This window comes from Chrysemys picta, chromosome 24, assembly GCF_011386835.1.
Source record: "Chrysemys picta bellii isolate R12L10 chromosome 24, ASM1138683v2, whole genome shotgun sequence".
Taxonomy (NCBI): Eukaryota; Metazoa; Chordata; order Testudines; family Emydidae; genus Chrysemys; species Chrysemys picta.
In genome coordinates, this window is record NC_088814.1 from 14,396,678 (window position 1) to 14,411,950 (window position 15,273).

General features: G+C 49.9%; 1 protein-coding gene and 1 long non-coding RNA gene across 9 annotated transcripts in view; both read right to left on the reverse strand.

Moving 5' to 3' along the window:
- LOC101936074 (zinc finger protein 501-like) overlaps positions 1-15,273 on the reverse strand; it is a 53,443-nt gene that overhangs the window by 18,819 nt on the left and 19,351 nt on the right. The gene's annotated exons all lie outside the window — the stretch shown is intronic.
- Positions 9,328-15,271, reverse strand: LOC135977349 (uncharacterized). Its single transcript, XR_010594802.1, has 2 exons — positions 11,480-15,271; positions 9,328-11,101 (listed from the first exon to the last, which is right to left on the reverse strand). It is a non-coding gene; the product is annotated as an uncharacterized LOC135977349 (long non-coding RNA).

The following is a 15,273-nucleotide window of genomic DNA, read 5'->3' on the forward strand; positions in this document are numbered from 1 at the left end:
AAACAGACCAGAGTGCCTGAAGACGCGAGCATCATGTACCTTCCCCGGCCATCCCACGTTGATGTTGGTGAAACGTCCCTTGTGGTCCACCAGGGCTTGCAGCAGCATTGAAAAGTACCCCTTGCGGTTTATGTACTCGGTGGCTTGGTGCTCCGGTGCCAAGATAGGGATATGGGTTCCGTCTATTGCCCCACCACAGTTAGGGAATCCCATTGCAGCAAAGCCATTCACTATGGCCTGCACGTTTCCCAGAGTCACTACCCTTGATATCACCAGGTCTGATTGCCCTGGCAACTTGGATCACAGCAGCCCCCACAGTAGATTTGCCCACTCCAAATTGATTCCCGACTGACCGGTAGCTATCTGGTGTTGCAAGCTTCCACAGGGCTATCGCCACTTGCTTCTCAACTGTGAGGGCTGCTCTCATCCTGGTATTCTGGTGATTCAGGGCAGGGGAAAGCAAGTCACAAAGTTCCATGAAAGTGCCCTTACGCATGTGAAAGTTTCGCAGCCACTGGGAATCGTCCCAGACCTGCAACACGATGCGGTCCCACCAGTCTGTGCTTGTTTCCCGGGCCCAGAATCGGCGTTCCACGGCATGAACCTGCCCCAGTAACACCATGATTTCCACATTGCTGGGGCCTGTGCCTTGTGAGAGGTCTATGTCCATGTCAATTTCCTCATCACTCTCGTCGCCGCGCTGCAATCGCCTCCTCGGCTGGTCCTGGTTTTGCTTTGGCATGTCCTGGCTCTGCAAATACTCCAGGACAATACGCGTGGTGTTCATAGTGCTCATAATTGCTACGGTGAGCTGAGCGGGCTCCATGATCCCAGTGCTATGGCGTCTGGGCTGAAAAAAGGCACGAAACTAGTATCTGACGGACGGAGGGAGGGAGGGAGGGGCGAGTGATGACATGGCGTACAGGTACAGGGAATTAAAATCAACAAAGGTGGCTATGCATCAGGGAGAAACACAAACAACTGTCACACAGAATGGCCCCCCCAAAGACTGAACTCAAAACCCTGGGTTTAGCAGGCCGTTGATTTCACGGAGGGAGGGGGAAGCAAATGAATACAGAACAAATCTATTTTGTACATCTTAAGCTGGCAGACAACGGTGCAGCATGACTGATAACCCTTGGCATCTTCTAGGTGCTTGGCAGAAAATACTGGGCGCTTGGCAGAAAATAGCATACTACAACTGATAGCCATCATCGTCGAGACTGCCCAGGTGCCCATGATTGACAACCACTGCAATACAACGATGACGGATATCAATCATAATATACCATCTTCTACCCAAAGGCAAGGGGCTGCTGCTGCGTGCAATGCAGCCCCACGGCTGCCAGCACCCAGATCGCCGATGAAGGCTACCAGTCATACTGCACCGTCTACTGCTAAAAGGCAATTAGCTGCTGCTGTGTAGCAATGCAGTACCACGTCTGCCTGCACCCAGATGACATATGGTGATGGTGAGCTGAGCTGAGCTGAGCAGGCTCCATGCTTGGCATGGTATGTTGTCTGCACAGGTAACCCAGGTAAAAAGGCGCGAATCGATTGTCTGCCGTTGCTCTGACGGAGGGGGAGGTGCCTGACGACAGGTACCCAGAACCCCCTGCGACACTGTTTTGCATCATTCAGGCATTGGGATCTCAACCCAGAATTCCAATGGGCGGTGGAGACTGCGGGAACTGTGGGATAGCTACCCACAGTGCAACGCTCCGGAAGTCGACGCTAGCCTCGGTACTGTGAACGCAGTCCGCCGACTTCATGCACTTAGAGCATTTTATGTGGGGACACACACAATCGGCTGTATACAACCGATTTCTATAAAACCGGCTTCTATAAATTCGACCTAATTTCGTAGTGTAGACATACCCTTAGTATTGTTAAAACAGGTATTAGGATTATAAGAATGTGTTTCGACTTCATTGAATGCTCGTGAGTTGCTGCCTGGGTTAATATCTGACTAGTTGCATTGTAAGCCTCTGTGGCTATGTAAATCACCAGAAAGGAGAGAGACTTTACCTAGGTGAAGTGCAGATTGGCAACATAATGCATTACACCCTGTCTGGCAGGAAAGGTCCATCAACACCAGATAGACTATTATGGGATGTTAAAGAAGACAAGACTGTCCTTGTGCTCTTGACTTCTCATTAGCTGAGTTTGCAGTTCAGAGCACATGGCAGGAAGGGGATAAAAAAAAAACCCATACAGAAGGAACTGATTATCTGTATGTTGCTTGGACTCTGGGGGACAAAGTTTCTAGGCATAAGCAAGAGATCCCCAGCTGATTAGCCTGGGTTAGTCCTAAGGAAGATATAGAGCTTGCTTATTACAGAAGCTTGTATTACCTTTTGAAAGTTAAGACTGTAACTTGTCTGCATCTATATGATTACCTGCTTTAACTTTGTAAACAACTCTCATTTCCTTTTAAATAAGTCTTAATACAGGTTATTACAGGACTGGCTACAAGTATTGTCTTTGTTGTGAGATCTAAGATTCAATTGACCTAAGTAAGTGACTGGTCTGTTGGGACACGGTCAGGCTTGACAAAGCCCTGGCCGGGATGATTGAGTTGAGGATTGGTCCTGCTTTGAGCAGGGGGGTGGACAAGATGACCTCCTGAGGTTTCTTCCAACCCTGATATTCTATGATTCTATGACTGGCAATAACCTGAACATTGCTGTGATTCCTGGTGTAAGGCAGTGGTTCTCAACCAGGGGTCATGGGCCCGCTGGGGGCCACTAGCAGGTTTCAGGGGGGCCACCAAACAAGGCCGGCATTAGACTCACTGAGGCCCAGGGCAGAAAGCTGAAGTCCCAGCGCATGGGGCTGAAGTCCAGGCCCCTGAGCCCCACCACCCGGGGCTGAAGCCAGAGCCTAAGCAATGTAGATTTGTGGGGCCCCTGTGGCATGGTACCCCAAGAGAGGAAGAAAATGCCTGGAGGCCTCAGCCAGAGGGTTGAGCCCTGACACACTACTGGCTTAGAGGTTCTCTGCCAGTCAGAAAGCTGTAGCAGCGAGGGAAGACGGGCAACTGATGGTTAGAGGGGGTGAAGAGGTTTGGGGTATGGTGGGGGCAGAAGCAGTTGGCACTGGGTAACCTGGGGCTGGGCAGGCTCCACAGGAGACACTTGCTCCTCCTGTGCCCCTTTCACACCCTCTTGTGAGTAGAGAATGACCATCCTCTCCCCACCCCCAGAGGCAGCCGTGTCTCAGGACTCTCCCAAGTTGCACCCACTAACTCTCTTCCTATTTGGGGTATAGCTCAGAGCAACAATTTCCCACCAAGATCAACCCAACTGGCTGTTGGCTGTTCTGGTGCAACAGGGTGGGTGAAAGACAGAACTGCAGCACTTCTCAGGCAGAATGTATTTTCTTCATGCAAAAAAAAGAAATTCTGCGCTGGACGTGAATTCTGTGCGTACGCAGTGGCACAGAATTCCCACACGAGTAACTCACACCCAGCACAAACATAACCTGCTCACTCCCATCTCTTCTCCCTATGTCTCAGAGTCCCAGAGCTGCTGTTGTCATCAATGCACACAGCCTTTCACTCTCATCAGTGCTGGCAAGACCTAATCCAGTGACAGGACTGAACCCTTATTTTCCCATCACATGGGACAGTCTCAGTTGAGGGGGAGATGAGAGGGGGAGGGGGTACAAAGGGAAAAGAGTTGTTGTAGCCATGTTGGTCCCAAGATATTAAAGAGAAGTATTTTTAATTGGTTCTAAAAGAAATTAACTCACCTACCTTGTCTCTCCAAGAGATCTGAAAGTGGCAGGAGACAAACAGGAAGACAGAGCTCAGGACTCTAAATCAAACATTTTCAATCCCCTGGAAGAAACTACATTTCCCTTCTGCCCCTGGGTACGTTTGTGTGCTATATGAGGGACCACCCCATTCCTCTCACAGCAGCAAAGAGAGACTGCAGCCAGATGGTCTTTCCCGATCCTGAGATGTGTGTTGTGAGAAAGTGTGTGTGTAGTGGGTGCATGGGCTGGGTACAGCTGGACCTATCTGCCGAGTGGAAAGTCAGTGCAACTCCAGCACAACATGGGGACTGTGGGCACGGGTAGTAGTTCTGGAGCTGGGCCTCTGTCCTCTCCAGGTCCAATGGCAGATGGCTCTGGCAGCAGTGGGTCTGTCACTGCAGGGGAAGGTTGGGATATAGTGTCTGAGATCGGGGTGAGGATTGGGGGGGGGGGTCCCTGCTCAAGAATAGGGAATGGAATTCACCTCCCCATCCCTCAGCAGAGCTCAGCAACTAGGGATTTATCCAGTGAAGTGAATTTCACTCTGGGTGACTTTGAGCCAGCCACTGAATGATCCTTGTGCCTTAGGTTCCACACTGGCCACAGGAATTTACTAGTACTCCCTGGGGGCAGCCAGGGATAATTAGTGGGTTATGGGAATTATAAGATGAAAATTCACTAAGAACAATGATATTTCTGTGTTTATTATTAAATCCCCAGACACCCATCACTCCCCGTCCGTCTTCTGATGAGCTATAAATATCTAAGGGACTCAGTTATTGATCCTGCAGTCAGTTCCTGCCCTTCCCCACTTTCTATAGCAGCACTTTTAAGAACAGGCCAGAGAAACATGTAAATACTTTGAACCAAATTCCAGAAGCTGCTGAGCATGGAGAAGTTAAAATGAAACCAAGTTTCCATCTCTCCAAGGACCTGGCCCCTAGTGCAAAATTATAGACACTCCCCAGAAATCTGAAATGGCCACTTCATAACGGATAGAATGTTATTTAGCTATTGACTTCTGAGAATTACCAATAAAAGAAACAACCCAGTGAAGGTGATACCCTGAGGGAGAGATCTCATGTGTCTTTACAAATCGGTATAATCTAATCTGGGACTTTATACACTAAAATGCCTAATTCGTAGCCGTATGGCAATTGTGTGGTGTCACTACAGGGCAGAATTTTAAGGTTGGTGCCTGAGCTGTGAATTTCCATCTCCCAGCATATTGTGATTGCTGTTAAGTGGGTTTGACAAAATTCATTTTGTCTATTTCTTTCTTTTAATTTCAATAGATGATATCTATATTTATTTTTAAGCCCTTTTTTCAATGTTTATAATTTCAATGTTCAGAGCTGTGGGAAGTCATGGGGGTCATCAGACAACAATTATTTAATAACAGTAAATGTTGAGATTCCAAAAGCCAAATCATATCACGGTTCAAACACAAATTGTCAATATCACACGCAAAAATATATCGTGTAAATATCCTTAAATCACACTCGACTTTCTCCAGAAGCATTTCTGTATATTACCTATAAAATATTTTCTCATCTGTGTGTGTGTACAGTGAAATCAACATTACAGCAATGTATTAATAACAATCCAATCCTTTCAAGTGTAACTTTAAGTATGAAGTACTTTAATTCTTTCACTTCCTGGACTGTAATGCTTCATTTCAGGACAATTACACCCTCCCTGTCATGTATTTAACTCTCAGTACCGTAACCTCATCGTGATGTAGCTCCTGTCTGGGAGCTCTGCTGAGGCCGGTGGCATTATGATCAGAACACTACACTCTGACACATGATCAGAGACCCATGGGGGAGGGTGGAGGATGAGGTGACATGGAGGCTACCAGAGTTGAACATGGCCCTACAGAATGTGGGACACAAACTCCCTCTCAGCCTCTCCTCTCTCCCACCTCCCAGAGTCTGTAATTCTGAAAATCGTTCCCTGAAATGTAAATAGCCCCAGTACGAGAGACAGTGATTAACGCAGGTACCTTAGGGGCTGCAGCACCAGCCCCCCCCGCCTTGAGGAGGGGGGTTAAGAATTGCAGCAGAAATGGGTTAGGCTGGGAGAGGGCACAGCTCTCTCGTGGGACTCGGAGAAGAGTAGACCAACAGGCCAGAACTCATGGCGGGGTTGGGAGAAGTCAACAGAACTGGGTAGGTGCACTTCAGTGTATTTTCCCCCTTAACCATTTAATTTAGAAACTTTTCATTCAAATCTAAACACCTTGGAGCTAAGCTGGGATGATGCATTTCCACTTACAGTGGTACAGTTTTAATTAGGTGCTTAATCAAATGCTTATGCAACACAAAGCAGTCAATAATTGGTGTGTTTCATTAATTAACTTGACTGTGTGCTGTGCATCACTTTTAAAAAAAAGATGGTGTGAGCGAGTATCAAAATTGTAGGCATTAAGAAATGGTAATTAGGTGTCAGTTCATTTCTCATGCATTTATCTCATAATTTTAATTTCACTTTTGAATCAATATTAACACCATGTTGTTTTAATAGCATTAGGGTCTATTTGTATAATTGTTTGGAAGATTTCAGTGGATATTGTGAAGCAGTAGTCTTAAACTTTAATTTTAAGATTCCTACATACAATCCAGTGCACCACTCCTGAAAGACTGCAAGCCCTGGCCGGTGGCATGCTCCCTAGAGAGCAAACACCTGAAATGCCCTTTTGCCATAAAAAGCGCTTTTGGCTCTTTGACATTGCTTTATCCACCCCACCAGAAAATGCTCTAGGTAACCAGGTAATTACAACAGACCATCACTAGGTATAGTTCCACCAGCTATGTGCCAAAATTCAAATGGTTCTGTTTGTTTTATCTTTCATTCAGCTTTGCAATTCTCAGATCCCATTTAAAAACTGGAACTGAAATAACCAAAGCAAGTTAAGAAGAGAGTGACATCAGGCATAGGTGGGGATAAAACAATAAAGGGAAAGAACTGGCTATGCAAAACGGAACATCGCAAACTATCAGAGCCCCAGACCCCAGTTCAACTGAACCCAGCCCAGCCAGGCATATCAAGCTGGGCCACTGAAAAATCGCCCATCCCGTTTGGCAGTGAATGTTGCGTGTTCCAGATGGAGCTATGGTGTGTGCATCTGCTCTGCTGACATGCTGCTTTGGTAAGGAATGCACCACGGCCACAGGGAGCAGAGACATGGACTCCTACAAACCAAAATCCCAGATACACCTCCAACATCGCATCCCCTCCCCACCCCACCTCCACACTGTCTGCCATCCCTTCCCCCACCTCCACATGGCCATTCTCAGTCTATGGCTAACAGTTCCTTCCAGCCTTCAGCACTATAAATAAATAAAACATGCTGTTACAAAAGGTAAATTGTGCCAGAGAAACCTGATCTGGATGTCAGTAAGGCATTTGATACAGTTCCGCATGGGAAACTATTCGTTAAATTGGAGATTAATATGAGATTAATATGAGAACTGAAAGGTCAACGAAGAATTGGTTAAAGGGAAGTCCACAAGGGGGTCATATTGAACGGTGAGTTGTCAGGCTGGAGGGAGATTACTAGTGGAGTTCCTCAGAGATCAGTCTTGGGACCAATCTTATTCAACATTTTTATTAGTGACCTTGGCACAAAAAGTGGGAGTGTGGCACAAAAAGTGGGAGTGTGGCACAAAGCTGGGAGGGATTGCCAATATGGAGGAGGTCAAGAAAATCATACCAGAAGAACTGCATGACCTTGAAAGCTGTAGTAATAGAAATGGGATGAAAAAATTAATTTTGCAAAATTATGCACTTAGGGACTAACTACAAGAATTTTTGCAATGAGCTGGGGAAGTGACAGAGGAAGTGACAGAGGAGGAGAAAGACCTGGGTGTATTGGTTGATCACAGGATAATTATGAGCTGCCAATGTGATGTGGCTGTGAAATAGGTTAATGCAGTCCTAGGATGCATCGGGCGAGGTATTTCCAGTAGACACAAGAAAGGGTTAGTACTTCTGCCCTTATAGTCTGAGAGTCTATAAACAGTGCTTTATGTTGCACAGACACTAATGGGGATCAGAGCCCCATTGTGCTGTGCATGGCAGAGAACCTGACTGAAATCAGCACCCCCATTGTGCTGGGCACTGCACAGAGAGACAGTCCGTCCCCCAAAGAAATCACAATCCAAGTAGACAATGGGTAGGAGGAAAAGAGAGGGCCTGTGACTTCCCCAAGGCCACCAAGCAGGTCAGTGACAGAGCCAGGAACAGACCCAGGTAACACCAGAGCCCCGTCACCTGCAGCTTGGAAAGGTCCCCAGACCCCATTGTATTAGGCTGCAGGAAGAGGTGGGTTTTCCATGGATGCACAGGCTGTCTTGGCAGGGCAGCTCAGCTGCAGTCCCCTGGGTCAGGAGAAGTCAGTGTCCAGTCCTGTGGGGCTGTGCTCATACCTCCAGCATTCACTGCTGCCCCTCCGTTACCAGCTGCACTGTTCAGCCAGCCCCAGGACTCAGTGAGGTCACTGTCGTACTCCCCTATCCCCCGCAAGCCTTCAAACTGGGACACGGTGCACCAGTGCCAATCAGAGTGCACTAGCGTAAATTCTGTCTATACAAAGGCCTGGTCTACACTAGGAGGTTATGTCGAATTTAGCAGTGTTAAATCGAATTAACCCTGCACCCGTCCACACAACGAAGCGATTTAGTTCGACATAGAGGTCTCTTAAATTCGATTTCTGTACTCCTCCCCGACGAGGGGAGTAGCGCTAAATTTGACATGGCCATGTTGAATTAGGGTAGGTGTGGATGGAATTCGACGCTAATAGCTCCAGGAGCTATCCCACAGTGCACCACTCTGTTGATGCTCTGGACAGCAGTCCGAGCTCGGATGCTCTGACCAGCCACACAGGAAAAGCCCCGGGAAAATTTGAATTCCTTTTCCTGTCTGGCCAGTTTGAATCTCATTTCCAGTTTGGACATCGTGGCGAGCTCAGCAGCACTGGCAATGATGCAGAGCTCTCCAGCGGAGGTGACCATGCAATCTCAGAATAGAAAGAGGGCCCCAGCATGGACTGATCGTGAAGTCTTGGATCTGATCGCTGTGTGGGGCGATGAGCCCGTGCTTTCGGAGCTGTGCTCCAAGAAACGGAATGCGAAGATCTATGAGAAGATCTCAAAAGCCATGACAGAGAGAGGATACAGCCGGGATGCAATGCAGTGCCGCGTGAAAATCAAGGAGCTGAGACAAGGGTACCAGAAGACCAAAGAGTCAAATGGACACTCCGGATCCCAGCCCCAGACATGCCGTTTCTACGAGGCACTGCATTCCATTCTAGGTGCGGCCGCCACCACTACCCCACCACTGACCGTGGACTCTGAGGATGGGATATTGTCGACGGCCGCTTCCTCGGAGACGTTAGCGGACAGGGAAGATGAGGAAGGAGATGAGGAGGACGAGGCAGTTGACAGCGCTTACAACGCGGATTTCCCCGACAGCCAGGATCTCTTCATCACCCTCACAGAGATCCCCTACCAACCCTCCCCACACGTTAACCCGGACCCTGAATCAGGGGAAGGATCAGTCGGTAAGTGTGTTAAACATGTAAACATTTATTTTGAACAGAACAGGAACATTAACAATGGGGTTTTCATGATTAGTTTGCCCTAGGCGCTTAACGTTTTAGTCCTTGCCAGTGCAGCTACTGGAAAATACGGTCTACATGTCCGGGGATAGAGCTGAAATCCTCATGGGACATGTCCACGAAGCTGTCCTGGAGGTAATTGGAAAGCCTTTGCATGAGATTCCTGGGGACAGCAGCCTTATTGTGTCCTCCATGGTAGGAAACTTTTCCGCGCCAGGCTGTCATCAAGTACTCTGGGATCATTGCCTTGCAGAGCATGGCGGCATATGGCCCTAGTTTTTGCTGGCTTTCACGCTGCATGCGGTCTTTCTCTGTTTCAGAAATCCTCAGCAGAGTGATGTCGCTCATGGTGACCTGCTTTGAATTAGGGGAATGTTAGTATTGGGACTGCTTGCCTGCTCCTTTGCATAACTGTAACTGGCGGTTTACAGCCACGCGGTGGAGACGGGAGAGGGGCAGCATACAGGGTTCTTTCCCGGGGACAGCCACGAGGGGGTGCGACAGGGGCAGAGTTCATGTTTGCCGGAAGTAGGAATTGGCCAACGCTAGGAGCATTGCTTTGAACGTGAAAGGAGGGCACTTCTACGGCTTACCATGTCAGCCTGCTACCCAAATTCCGCTGTCCTGCCCTGCTTGTCTGATCTCCACTGCAAGACCCCAGGCACTGAATGCAAAGGCCGAAAATTCGACCTTGTCCTGAGTGCGCATGTGATAGGTGCTGTGCATGGTCTTGTTCACAGAGAAAGACTATGTTCATTGTTCACAAAAATTTATCTTTGTGAGGAATTCACTCCCTTTTTCCCATCCCATAGCTGTGACTGTCTCCCAACCTACCCCGGCATCCCCCTCCCAGAGGCCGGCGCAGATTAGGCGGAGAAAGAAAAGGACACGGGACGACAGGTTCTCAGAACTTATGGGCTGCTCCTGAGCCGAGGCGGCCCAGCAGACCCAGTGGAGGGAGAACATGTCGCAATACCAGCGAGCACACAGCAAATGGGAGGAGAGGTGGTGGCAGGAAGACCAGCAGGCGACTCAAACGCTGCTTGGACTAATGAGGGAGCAAACGGACACACTCCGGTGCCTTGTGGATGTTCTGCAGGACCGGAGGCAGGAGGACAGAGCCCCGCTGCAGTCTCTCTCTAACCGCCCTCCCCCGCCACAAAGTCCCATACCCCCCTCACCCAAAGTCCCAAGAAGGAGGGGCGGCAGGGGCCGTGAAAACTGTCACTCCACCCCTGCAGACTGCTCAAGTACCAGACAGCTCTCATTCCCAAAGTTTTGATAAGTCCTTTCCTTCACTCCAAAAGCACCTCACCCAAGGCCCCGTCCCAGTGTCATCCCCTAACTGTGTAGTTGCTAATAAAGAATATGTTTCTGTTCATTACTGTTTCCGTCATGTTCTTTTAGAGGAGAGTGTATTTGAAGGGGGGGGGAAGGAGGTTGGTAATTGGAGAGGACAGTCACCTTTACCAGGGTACAGACACGGGGGCAGGTTCAGCAGGTCACACACACATTGCAGTCACTAGGCACCCTGGTCAGTCTGGGAGGTGGTTTTCATGTTCTGTGTGGGGGGTGGGGGGGGAGGCTATGTGACTTTGTGGTGGGGGAGGGCGGTTAGAGTTCTTATGCAGCGGTCCTTAGCCTGGATCACAGAGCCACGCAGCGGGGATCTGTAACCGTCCTCCCCCGCCACAAAGTCACATAGCCCCCACACACAGAGTCCTGAAAAGTAATAAAGAAAACAGTGTTCATTAACAAAGTTCCATTTATTTTATTTTTAAACGTGTGTTGGAAGGCGGGGAACAGGGTATGAAACTGGAGAGGATAGTCAACATTAACTGGGTAAAGAAACGGGGCAGGTTCAGCTTCTCTTGAAACAAACTTAATAGTCACAGGTTACCCTGCTCACTGAGGAACCTAGCTTTCAAAGCCTCCTGGATGCACCATTGAAAAGTAGCCCTTTCGGTTAATGTACTAGCTGGCCTGGTGGTCCGGTCCCAGGATAGGGATGCGAGTTCCATCTATAGCCCCACCGCAGTTTGGGAATCCCATCGCGGCGAAGCCATCTATGATGACCTGCACGCTTCCAAGGGTCATTACCTTTCACAGCAGTAGCTCAACGATTGCATTGGCTATTTGCATCACAGCAACCCCCACGGTAGATTTGCCCATGCCAAAGTGGTTCGCGACTGACCGGTAGCTGTCTGGCGTTGCAAGCTTCCAGAGGGCTATGGCCACTCGCTTCTGGACAGTCAGGGCTACTCGCATCCAGGTGTCCTTGAGCTTCAGGGCAGGGGACAGCAACTCACAAAGTTCCAGGAAAGTTCCCTTCCGCATGCGAAAGTTTCGCAGCCACTGTGATTCATCCCAGACCTGCAGCACTATGCGGTCCCACCAGTCTGTGCTTGTTTCCCGGGCCCAGAATTGCCGTTCCACAGCATCAACATGGCCCATTGCCACCATGATGTTCACGGCGAGGGGTCCCGTGCTTTGTGAGAGGTCTGTGCCCCTCTCAGACTTAATGTCCTCACCGCGCTGCCGTTGCCTCCTCGCCCGATTTCTCAGCATCTGCCTCTAGAAAAGGTGGATGATAAGGTGCGAGGTGTTGACAACGGCCATAACTGCAGCGATGGTCGCAGCGGGCTCCATGCTCGCAGTGCTGTGGCGTCCGCACTGTCACTCACCAGAAAAGTGCGCAAACTGATTTCCCGCCAGCGCCTTCAGGGAGGGAGGGCGGGAGTGACGGTTGGATGACGACAGTTACCCAAAACTACCCTCGACACATTTTTCTGCCCCAGCAGGCATTGGGGGCTCGACCCAGAATTCCAATGGGCAGCGGGGACTGCGGGAACTGTGGGATAGCTGCCCAGTGCACCGCTTCCAATGTCGACGCTTGCCCCGTTAGTGTGGACTCACAAAGTCGAATTACTGTCCTTAGTGTGGATACACACGTTCGACTTTGTAATATCGGTTCCACAAATTCGATTTAAGTAAAATCGAACTACTCTCGTAGTGTAGACATACCCTAAGGGTTTGCACCAGTGCTTAAAACACCAGTGAGGCAGAGACCTTGAGTACCAAAAACAGCAGTACGGTGGCCCTAGAACTGGGATCTATTTCTAGCTCTGTCACGGACAGCCTGGGTGACCTTGAACACGTCAATATTTCTCCTCCCAAATTTAGTCTCTTTACCCAGCTGCCCACTCACTGGGGTCTCTTCTCTCTCCAGAGCTGCTCACCACTCAAATCTGTGTGGGTGTCACCAGAGCTAAGGTAGTTCAACTCTGGAATAGTCTTACAAGCTTGGCTGTGCAGTCTCTTTCCCTGGAAGTTATCAAGAACAGGTAGGACAAACCTCTGTCGGAGATAATCTACATATACTTGGTCCTGCCTCTAGAGAGAGCTGGACTTGATGACATCTTGAGGTCCTGTCCAGCACTACATTTCTATGATGCTATGAAATATATACATATAAAATACAACATACAGAATAAAACCCACCACAACATAATGTCAGGCAATTCAGAAAAAACAATAACAACCCACCAAAGCATAAAATGACGATACAAAGGAAAAGAAAACAACACAATGCTAACTAATACACCCTAGGACAATATTACACAATGAAAAAGAGCTCAACTCAAACCAATACAACACAGGCATCAAACACACAGAGGCAAAACAACGCACCATAAAACTGCAACACAACATGGTGCAATCACAGTTCCAAATGGCACCATGCAAAACAGCTCAGCATAGAACAGGACACAGCACAAAACAGAATTATTTCAATGTAGGCATGGACAGGATCTTGAGAGGTCGTCTACTTAAGCCTCCTGTGCTGAGGCAGGACCAAGTATCCCTAGACATTCCCAGACTGGTGTACCTCTAACCTGATCTTAAAGACCTGCAATGAAGGAAATTCTACCACCTCTCTTGGAAGCCAATGCAATGCAAACACAGATCAAAAGAACGCTGTACACACGCAAGCTGGGCTTGGAGTTAAGGGGAGAGGCGAGAATTGAAACAATCTGGGTTCAGTTTCCAGTTTTGCCCCAAATTCTCCATGCAAACTTGAGCAAATTACTTCAGCTCTTTGAGCTTCAGTTTCCCCATCTATAAAATGGAGAGTCGCCTCCCACCATTTGCCTATTTAGCCTTTGAGTGTTTTGTGGCAAGGACTCTCTGTCACTGTGGGCATGTCTACACTGCAGTTCGACACCGGTGGCTGGTCTGTGCCTGCTGACTTGGGCTCACAGGGTTCAGGCTGTGGGGCCGTTTAATTGTGGTATTGATGTTCCGGTTTGGGCTGCAGTGCAAGATCTGGCACCCTCTCACCTCACAGGGTCCTTCAGCCTAGCTCCAGCCCTAACCCAGACATCAACACTGCAATTAAACAGCCCCTTTGTGTGAGCCTTGTGAGCCTGAATCACCTGGCATGGGCCAGCTGTGGGTTCTTCATGGCAGGGTAGAGATACCCTTGGCGTTTGTTCAGCACCTGTCACAATGGGGACCCTGATCTTGGTCAGTGTCTGTTCAGAGCCCTGTACAACAACTTCCCTGCTCTCAGTAGGCATCTGTGCAGTTCTTGGCACAACGAGTGCCCCAGACTCAGCCAGGGTTTGTGCAATGCCTGGCACATTGGGGGACCTGATCTCAGGCAAGGCCTGAGTCACGCTCAGTACGATAAGAGCCCTGATCTCAGTCAGACGCCTGCAGAGAAAAGCAGGAAGATTTTCAAGAATTTGATATCAGTAGCTCAGAACTGAGGAGAAAATGGGGCACACACTAAATATTTGGCAATATAAGAGAAAAAAACCAACATTGGGGGAGATTTTATGTCACCATTCAACAGATCAAGAGAAAAGAGGGGGAGTTTGAGGGGATTATACAGCAATATTCAATCAACAATAGAATGGGATGGATTCTTCCTGCCTCACATTCACATGGCCAGGAGGGAGCCCTGGGTGATGTCGCTTTCACAGGGGAAAGGAGTGGGGCTGGAGTCAGAAAGTCACTGGCTGTGACTGTGAAAGTCACTGGCTGTGGGGTCTGGAAATGTTACTAGCAGGTGGTGTCTTGGGGGGTTGCTGGGATGGGCAGGGTGGGGGAGGGGAAATAGCTGGACTGGGAAACCTGGAGCTGGGCTGTCTCCATGGGGGACACGTGCTCCTCCCTTCCCTTCCTGGGCCTTTCCATGCCCTGTTGCCAGCAGAGAGAGGCCCCCCCAGCCCAACCCAGCGTATCCCTGTCTCAGGGCTCTCCCAGCCTCTGCCCATTAACCCTCTTCCCAGTTCAGACATTACTCAGGGGAACGATTTCCCACCTAAACAAGGACAAATCACTGCAGGTAAAAATGGGGGAAACACCCTATACCTAGGATTTGAACTGGCCACTGGCGAAGTGGAGGGGAAAAGGGGCACGATCGGGGGAGGGGAACAGAGACCTGCTCAGGGATTTGAGGGAAAGCGGGGGGGGGGTCACCCTGGATGTGGCTCGTGGCTCTCTAGAGAGAAAGGGGGCAGGGCTGGAGAGGGTGGGGGGTCCCCACGGGTGGGGGGCGGCAGTGAATCCAAGGGGATCTCAGCCCCCCCCTTCTCTCCCCGCTCCTCGGGGGTCACCTGCTCTTCTCCCCCCCCCCCCCGCCATGTCCGGGCTGCAGAGACATGTTCCATCCGCCCCTTTCCCAGGTCCCCCCCGCCCGGCCCCACGCAGGGACCCAGTGGGGCTGGTCCCCTCCCCCCGGGGCGCCAAAGCAGGGCCGGGCCGGGGGCGTTGGGCTCCTGCCGGGACAGCGGCTCCGAGCCCCCCCCGGCGCAGATCCCGGCGCTGCGAGATGCCGGGTCCCCCCCGGACACTGGGGCCGAGTCACCGCCCGCCCCCGGCGCTCGCTC